At 36.1% G+C, this 9568-nt stretch overlaps 1 long non-coding RNA gene across 1 annotated transcript in view; it reads right to left on the reverse strand.

The window, feature by feature from the left end:
* Window positions 1–4227: 4227 nt before the first annotated feature.
* Window positions 4228–9568, reverse strand: part of LOC309557005 — a 7095-nt gene continuing 1754 nt past the window's right edge. The window contains exons 2-3 of the long non-coding RNA XR_014225361.1: window positions 8508–8603; window positions 4228–5373 (exon numbers count right to left, since the gene is read on the reverse strand). This is a non-coding gene — a long non-coding RNA (uncharacterized lncRNA). The remainder of the gene's footprint in view (window positions 5374–8507; window positions 8604–9568) is intronic.

The raw sequence follows: 9568 nt of genomic DNA on the forward strand, positions 1-9568 counted from the left end.
AGAAGAACAGTGAGCAGCACAGTAATGATATTACAAAATTTCACTCCAAATCCTATGAGATTGCCAGAAGGTTGCAGTGCCCTTTATGATCCCACACTGAAGATATACAGACATTAGGCTACATAACAGAAGTGCATAGGCACAGTCACATATAAAATGAAATATTACATATTAATAAGTCGTATTTTGTAGCCAGCAAGAGGTCTTGGCTCTCATTGACATGTTGATATGTTATCTCCTTACAGCCAATTCAAAAAAACTTGTTGTTTATGGAGATCATTAGCTTATGCTGCTGATTAACATGGAACTGAAAGAGCCTGATTTACTGGTATGCTAGTGTATTGATCATACACATACAACTAAATCATGTCCCCACAATTTTTACTTTGCAGGAGACACTTTTTTTTGCACTTTTATTTTAGCAATGGCATTGTTTAAGGTTTTCTGATGACACCCTTGAGCAAAACAACTATTTTGTGAATTTCCCTACAAAATAAAATGCTAGGTCCAAAATTCAATCTAAAAATATGTTTATTTTCATACTGCCCTGGCTGCAAGACACCGTACTGAAATCTTAGGTTCCATGCCTGGTAAATTGGTCACCTGAGTGAAAAGCATGATAGAGTAATCAGAAGCCTGACAAAGAAGATCTGACTACCTAGCACAGGCCAAAACCAAGCATAATATTAATTGCAGGGAATTGGATATTCAGTCTTGTAATCTTGGCCCTAGTGATCCATAAAAAAGGCAGCTGATGTTATCTATCCAACACTGACAGAATGATGCTAATTAAATGAAGTTTATATGTGTATGTCAGTGCATCAATCACACATGGACAGACAAATAGAATTCTCATAGTATTTACTATGCACCCTTTATAGGCACTAATAAACACACAGTTGGCAAATCTTATGTATGTCAAATTCACTAACAAATGCAAGTTACAGTGTATACTGTAGCATCCAAACGTGTGCCGGACCGTAGATCTAAATTTAAGTTTCATCCTAAAGTGTATTTCCACTTTTGGATAACATCTACTCCGTATTTGTTACATGTTTCCATTCACAAAGCACGACTTAGGAAAAAAATTGCTGCTTGCTTTTTAATGCACTTTTCTGAAGACTCCAAGAATGAAAAATCCTACTAAAGCCAGCTATACACAGATCGAAATGCGGCTGTCTCAAATTTTGTTTTATAGCTATCTTCCCTCAAACAAAGTCAATCATTTGGCCAGCGTCTGCAGAAGGGACATGCTGGAATATTTTTCATCATCAGCGGCTGCAGCCAATTGGCTGTAAATTGTACACAAACTAAATAATATACACTTATTTGTTTTGTTTTTTTTTAACAAAAGAAATGTAGCAGAATACATTTTGACCTTAATTTAGTAAGAATGATTATACATTCTAAAATATATTTTTTTTCAATATTGCCAGGATTTTTTCACTTTTTCTAGTAAAAAAAAAAAAAAACCAGTGACGATTAAATTCCACCAAAAGAAACCTGTCTCAAAAAATAGAAAATGTATTTGGATACAGCATTGTATGGTGGAGTAATTATTAGTTCAACTATTACAGTACTAAAAGGTGAAAAATGCCCTTGTAATGAAGGGACTGTTACATGATGGCATTTGAGGTGGTTAATGTACTGTCTCTCGACCTTGTCCATCCAGTCTGTCACTATCTCCACAATGCCAAAGCAGTAAATACTGCCCATAGAATCCTATGAATTAATTGGCTCCAAACCACCAAAAAAGGTAAGTTTTTTTACATTTATTTATGCTACGTGAATGTAAACACAAAACAAGCATATAGTCCGGGTGTCTATTGTTATTTTTTTCTTCATGAGGGAGATTTGTCATCTCCAATTCTGCTTGTAACTATTGTTACTAGGGATAAGTTAAGCTCAGATCCAAATTCGATCCAAACCCAGTTAACCGTAAACTCAGCCCATTGAACTGCAGGCAAAAGATTTCCTGCTCTTGACATCATTGACCTAATATGGCCACATGACCATTAGATTGATGATGTCAAGGGCATCCCTGCTAATTCATATACGTGCAGCTGCAAGGTGGGAAATTTTCCACTCACAGCTCATTGGCCTAGAAATACAGCTAATCTCTAGGTTCAGATCAAACCCAAATTTGACCTGATTGACAGCAGGACTAAAAGGCCATACACACTATAAGATTTTCTGAAAACTTTTTCCTTCAGATTTACCTTTTCTATGTAGTGCAAGGGCCTGCCAGATTACATGCAATTTGGAAGTGTTTAGGTTTGAACGCCTATTATCTGGTTTTGGTAAATCTAAAGGAAAAGGTCTTCAGAAAAACTTATAGTTTGTATGGCCCATAAAAGTGAGATAATATTCAACATTTTGGGGTGTTATCTACACAAAGATATAGGGAATGCTTTTTCAGTTACTTTCCCAAGTTTGAAGAGAATTCCTTTCAATTCAAATTGCGTATACAGGGCAAAAAATGTATGAAAATCTCTCAAATGGATACAGACAGAAAAAAAATAACTCATAAGGGAATTCTAACCATTACTTACTCTATTCAAAATGAAAGTTTTGGCATTAGATAAGCCTAAGAGCACATTCATATGGGCAGACAAAATGCTGTATTTAGATGTACACAGCTCAAAGTTTTGTACGCATGAAAAAGCAGCAGTATAGTAATCAATGAGCCCATACACACAACTGTGTCTACATGCACAAATGTGTACTGTGTCTAATGCACACAAAAAAGTAGGACACAGCTGCATCCACGGACGTACAGACCTGCAGAGATTGAGTGTATGCGTAAAAATGAGGAAGAGGAAGAACACCTCAAGACACCACATAACGGGACAAAGGTCCCAAAAAAAAGGTATATATGCAGGGGAAAAAAAACAAGAACAGGAGGACCTTAACTATGAAGAGCGTTTACAATCGCTTAATTTATTCTCCCTGGAGAAGAGACGCCTGAGAGGAGACATGATATAGCAATTTATAAATACCTCAATGGTGATCTCAGCATAGAAAAAAAGCTGTTCAGTCGCAAGGATTGTATGAGGACTCGAGGACATACAATGCGATCAGAGGAGAAGCGTTTTGACCTCAGAGGGGGGGGGGGTTTACTGTTAGGGCTACAAGAGTGTAGAATTCTCTACCACAAGAGGTAGTTTCTGCAGGAAGTATGGCTACTTTCAAAAGACTCTTGGACGTACATCTCAAGAATCAGAACATTAAGGGGTATGAGAGATGATTACGGCCACGCGTGCCTACACAGGGTGAACTGGATGGACTATTGTCTTTATTCAACCTCAACTACTATGTAACTATGTGCTTTAAAAATCTGGAGATGTCATTCAATTGCTGTTATCTATATTACATGCACATCTTCTATAGGAATAATACCGAATGGGGTGTAAACTGATACCAGTAAATATAAAAGTAAAAATGTTATAGTCCATGATGTACAAAGGGAACCACAGTGCACAGTGCAACAGTGTGCATGCACAGAAAAGGCTTTCACCACTTCATATGTACTGAGGCTTGGGAAGGAGCTTTCAGTGTTAACTCTCTGTACATTTGCTATATCTTTTTTGCCCCAACAGCACAGCATGCAGGTTTTTTTGAGCTGTTGTTTTTCTTTGCACATGTCCATATCATAGCTTAATGAGCAATCATGGTGCTTGTCACATTATTATTATTTTTTTATTATTTAGAATGTTACTTTATCTTTTTCTTTCTCTTGTAGGATTAGAAAGTGCAAAAGCAGTTTTTCTTTTCAATGCACTGCAAACTAAGACCACACTGCATGTATCAAACAATAAGCTTTCTGACAGTTCACATGTGTGTGCCTTTGCAATTCCACAATGTAAGTGTGCCACAGCAATTTATCTTTGTTAAATCATGTCTTATATATGTGTTAGATAGATCTAAAGTAAGATAGATAGATAGATAGATAGATAGATAGATAGATAGATAGATAGATAGATAGATAGATAGATAGATAGATAGATAGATAGATAGATAGATAGATAGATAGATAGATAGATAGATAGATAGATAGATAGATAGATAGATAGATAGATAGATAGATAGATAGATAGATAGATAGATAGATAGATAGATAGATAGATAGATAGATAGATAGATTTATCTGATTAAGAGATACGGTTTCTTGTGTTAGCAGTACCCATACCTTCCTCACTTTGCACATGTTAGTGAATTCCACTCTCTGTATGTACAGCTTTATTAGGTAATCATAAGACATGTGGATACACTCAGTAAATACAATATAGTGGGTGTGCCAATACACAAAGCTGCCAGTGTACACAGTACACCAACCAAACACTGTACTCTACATAACAACCAGCACATATCCTCATGTACAAATCCCACTAGAAAAAAAATGAAGTGGATTCTGTACATTTAGCACACAGCACACCCTCAATGCTCTCAGTGTATATTGTCTGTGGAAGCACTTTCAGTGTACTTAATTTCCCTAGAAATAATTGTATTAAACAATCCACAGAGCCAGCAGAAAATCAGCAGTGTGGACACAAGTCGGACATTGTCCTGGGAATTCCTTCTTTTTCTCTAACAGCAGCAGCTTTTTATTGAGCTTAGATTTTGAACTTCTGTCTTACAAATAAATTTCTCTAGTGTCATAAACCTTTTTCTTTTTTTTTTTTTGTTGTATTTTTTTTTTCCTTTCCTCTTGCCTTCCCTCTCCTTTTAATCTGTCTCACCCTAAGGCAAGCAGGAAGATATTGTGAGAAGTGACAGTATAATTATGAGAACTCCCTTCCTCCTTCCACCATTCAAATCTTGTCATTTGAACTGTGTATGCTCGTTACTAAATTAATTTTGCCTGTATTAAAAAAAGAGAATCATCGTTCGTGCCCTTAGGTAAAACTGCCACTGGTTTCATGCTGGGTATTCACTGCGGAGGGGAGTTGTGAGCAGGCTTCCCCTTCTGTAGTAGGCCAGGCAAAGAGGGGGCTGCCCACCTGCATGGAGTCTAGTGTGGCTTTGTTTCACAGCATAGATCTAATGATTGAACTAATGAAGGCCTGTTGTAGTCAATAATTACCCATCGGTTATTTAAATGACATCCTATTTACCATATAAACACAGGCAGCTCACAGCTACAAAACGTCTTTTTCTTTTTTTTTCCTCTCCCTTGCATTTTTTTTTCCTGCCCCTTTTTTTATCTACAAGGGCGATTGAAACTTTATAGTGCATGATTCATAGAGAAGAGCTGCACTGGGAGCTATGGTGCATATTACATTAATCAGTGTCAGAGATATGAATATGAATTCTCCATATTGCACAGGATATAAATGTTCTGGTGAATAATTGATCGCTGCTTACTACCAGGCGCTGACTAAAAAAAAAAAAACTGAAAAAGGCAAGTTTAGAAGATTGAGAAGTAAAGGTGATCTCATGTTTTATGCAAGAAGAACACTGGCTTACAATGTTCTGTTTATATGACGTCATCACAGACGTTTTATGGATGTGCTAAAATACAGTGATTGCAATGAAGCTTTTTTTTTTTTGCAATGCATTAATATTTATACATTGTTTTGTCATGGTCTATTGGTTAAATTCATTTTTTTAATTTTTTATATTTTAATATATTTCCGCTTATTAATCCTTAAGGCCTCATGCACACAGGTGTAAATAAATGCATTTCAAAGCAGTTTTAGTTCGCATTTCTGAACACAGGTGTATTGTTTTCAGTAGGAAAATGTATAGAGAGATAGAAACATTCACCGTGTTTAGATCTGTAACCAAAAAAAAACTGCATCTGAAAACATGCATTTTGCACTGATCATAAGAATTTTACTAATCATAGAGGCAAGGTTTATCTGGAACAATAGTTCCTACATAATGATCAATAAAAGGCTACATTCACATGACCACAAAAAAAAAAGAAAAAATTACAAGTGTCTTTTATTTTCATATCTGAACACAGCTGCATTGTTTTCAATAGAGACATTCACACAGGTGCATAAACATGCACTGCATTCAGATCCGTCACACAAATCCAAAAATCTGCTTCTGAGGACAAGCGTACATACGTACAATGCATTCTGGTGTTAATAATAAAGGACAATTTTGCACATTTAAAGTGGATTTAAAAGCAAATGTTATTATTTATGCACAGACTTTTGTACCAAATTCTTGCCTTTAGGTACATTTTCAAATGCATAATATTGTAGTTCTTCTGTATATGCTCCTGCTTTTTTTTTTTCAATAGCAGAATGCACGTTTTGCATGTGATATACGTGTGTACATGTGTTTACATTTGTAAGCAAATAAAACACATGGCCTCAGATGCAGATTTGTCCATTTTGTGTTACAGATTTGAATGCATTGCATGTTTACGTACCTGTGTGCATGTTCCAATTGAAAACAGTAAACTTGCACTCGGGTCCATAAACCTTTGCTTTGCAGTGCATTTTTTACACCCATGTGCTTGAGGCCTATACGCAAGTGTATACATAGATGCAAAATATGCTTTATGGTATAGAAAAAAAAAGCAGGAGAATGTAGCACTAAGGCTACAATGTTACACATTTAAAAACTTTTCTCAAGGCAAGCTTTTTACTTATTATTAGGCAAGAACTCCTTTGTCAGAAAAACCTTGCCTATATGATCAGTAAAATTCTTACAGCTATGTGCATGGAGCCTAAATGTGGTGGCTGCATTCGTTTTCTTCCAGCAATGTTATGGGCCATACACACTATAAGATTTTCTGAAGACTTTTTCCTTTAGACTTACCAAAAACATATAATATTAGGTCAAACCTAAACACTTTCAATTTGTATGCAATCCGGCAGGCCCTTGCACTACATAGAAAAGGTAAATCTGAAGGAAATCTGACAACAAAAGTTGTATAGTGTGTATCCAGCTTTAGGATACATGTACATGGACGCAAAAAAAAAAAAAAACAATGCAATTTAAAGCATAATTGTTTACTAATCAGAATGCAGGGGGATTTGGTCTCAATGGAAGAGCGTAAGCTTGTGCTGTGTTTGGAACCGTGACCAAAAATGTAAAAATCTGCATTGGGGACTTGCATTTTGCGTGTGTGCATGTGAAAACACATGTATATGTGTATGCATACAGGGTCATTGATGGGGGGGGACCACCAGTCCTCTTGTAGGGGGCCCGGGCACAGGGGGGCCCCAGCAGCACGGGAAATTGGTGCAGATGCAAGGAGCAATTACAGAAAGAAGCCTTGTGCACCTCTCTGCAGCAGCTGAAAGCCAGTGTCTAGGGCCATACACACTATAAGATTTTCTGAATACTTTTTCCTTCAGATTTACCTTTTCTATGTAGTGCAGGGGCCTGCCAGATTGCAAACAAATTGAAAGTGTTTAGGTTTGACCTCATATTATATGGTTTTGGTAAATCTAAAGGAAAAAGTCTTCAGAAAATCTTATAGTGTGTATGGCCCATCTCTCCCTCTCCTGTCCTGTGTCTCTCTCCCCTCAGCTGCTGTGGGGAGAGACATAGACACAGGGCATCGTTCCTGTTATTGTTTCTCTGACACCAAACTTCTTCCCTGTTCTGCCTGCTTCTGATCCCCCCATCTCCCTGTGTGCCCCCCTCTCACTGTCCTGTAAAAAATAACAAATTGTAAAAAAAAATAATAATAATTAAACATTGTAATAAATAATTTTAGAAAATTGTAAAATAAAATAATTGTAAACATTTTTAACATTTAAAAAATAATTATAATTATTTTTTAAATGTAAAAAACAATTAAAAAGGGCTAATTCACACAGGTTCTCTGTTATGTTTGTGTTCGATAATAATGATTTTAGTGTATTTTTAGTGAAAATATTGTCTTTATTTGAGGGGGGGGGGGGGGCTGCCAGGTAGGTTGATTTCTAACAGCAGCCCTGTATACATACATACAAAAAGTGGAAATGGAAATGAAAACAGAGTAAGAGGTTATAGAATTAACCTGAATTAAATGCATAGGCATAGGCGCCTTCAAATGTTTAAATGCAGATTTTGATTTTGATTACAGATCTGAATGCAGTGCATGCTTATTCACCCGAGTGCATGTACCCATTGAAAACAATATGCTTGCAATCAGATCCAAATACAAAAGGTACTTTTAATGCATTTTCTTACAGTTGTGTGCATGAGGCCGTAAATATATCTAAACTCAATTATTATACTGATAGTTTACGCAGGAAATTTTGTGCGAAAAAAAAACTTGCGTATTTGATCTGAATTCTTACAGCTGTGTGCATGTAGGAAGATCTTATGTTTCATGCAGTATAGGTAACACTTGCCAGGAGAAAACTAACTTACAAAATTGCATCCATATGACACTATCACAGACTGTTAACGGATCTGCTACAATACACTCATTGCACTGCAGTTTTTCTTTATCCTTTTTGCAATGTGTTTCTGTTAATAACTTGTTTTGTTATGGTCTATTGCTTAATGCGGTATTAAACCCAAAAACAAAAATGTAATATATTGCAGCTTACCAATTCTTAGATGTGGTGGCTCCCATCATTTTCTTCAGTCAGTGTTAATTGGTTTGTCCTAACCCTCTAATTGCCACTATTGCTGGACAGCTTGTTCTGTTAAGGGAAGTTGAAAAAATAACAGACACACTATAAGAAAATTGGGCAAACATTTTTGTCCGAGAAATGATTGTACGATTTTCTGATAGTGTGTACACAACTTTCGACAGCTGATTCTGACATTCTGAGTGAAAATTTCTGAAAGGACAAATGCCAAGATTTTTCTCATACAGGAACAGAACTAACAATTTTTGTTTTATGTGTACTGTTTTTGTACGAAAAAAATTTAGAAACTAAAGACTGCACATGATCAGAAACAACTAAAAAAAAGCCTTTCTCGTACAACAATTTTCTCACATTTTTTCCTTCCTCGGTTCCCATTTGCTGTGAAGCAAAGAGGAAAATCGGATGATCGTTCCCCTGATTTTCTTATAATGTGTACTCCACTTTACTGACCTGATCACCAGGTGAACAAAAGGGGAAAAAAAGAAAACTATTGAAACCACCACTTCTAAGAATTGATAGTCTGCAGTAGAGGTTTTTTTTTAATCAATTTAAATGTGGGGGCTGTATTAGTTTCCTTTTTTTGGCCTAGTGATGGGTCAGTAACACACTTCCTGTCCTTAAGCTGGCTACACATTATACAATTTTCTTGTTCAATTTCCTTTAGATTTACCTTTAACTATGTAGTCAAAGGGCCTGCCTGAAAATTGAAAGTTTTAGGTTTAACCTGACCTCATATTATATGGTTTTTGATAAATCTAAAGGAAAATTGCACAAACAAAATTGTATAATGTGTAACCAGTGAGTGTCTCCACTCTGGATGAAGGAACAACAGAGACACCTTTGGACAGTAGCATTGTCACTCTAGGGGGATGGTAGTGTTGAACTAGAAAATTTAGATGGGCTTGACTAACAAATAAAGTTAAACTCAAAGCTAAGTTTTTTAAGCAGTTACACCAAACAGTTTTTGTTCTTTTTTGAATAAAGCTTTTTACATAAATGAATAAAAGCTGGCCATT

The sequence above is a fragment of the Pelophylax lessonae genome, assembly GCF_965119305.1.
Source record: "Pelophylax lessonae genome assembly, chromosome: 5".
Taxonomy (NCBI): Eukaryota; Metazoa; Chordata; class Amphibia; order Anura; family Ranidae; genus Pelophylax; species Pelophylax lessonae.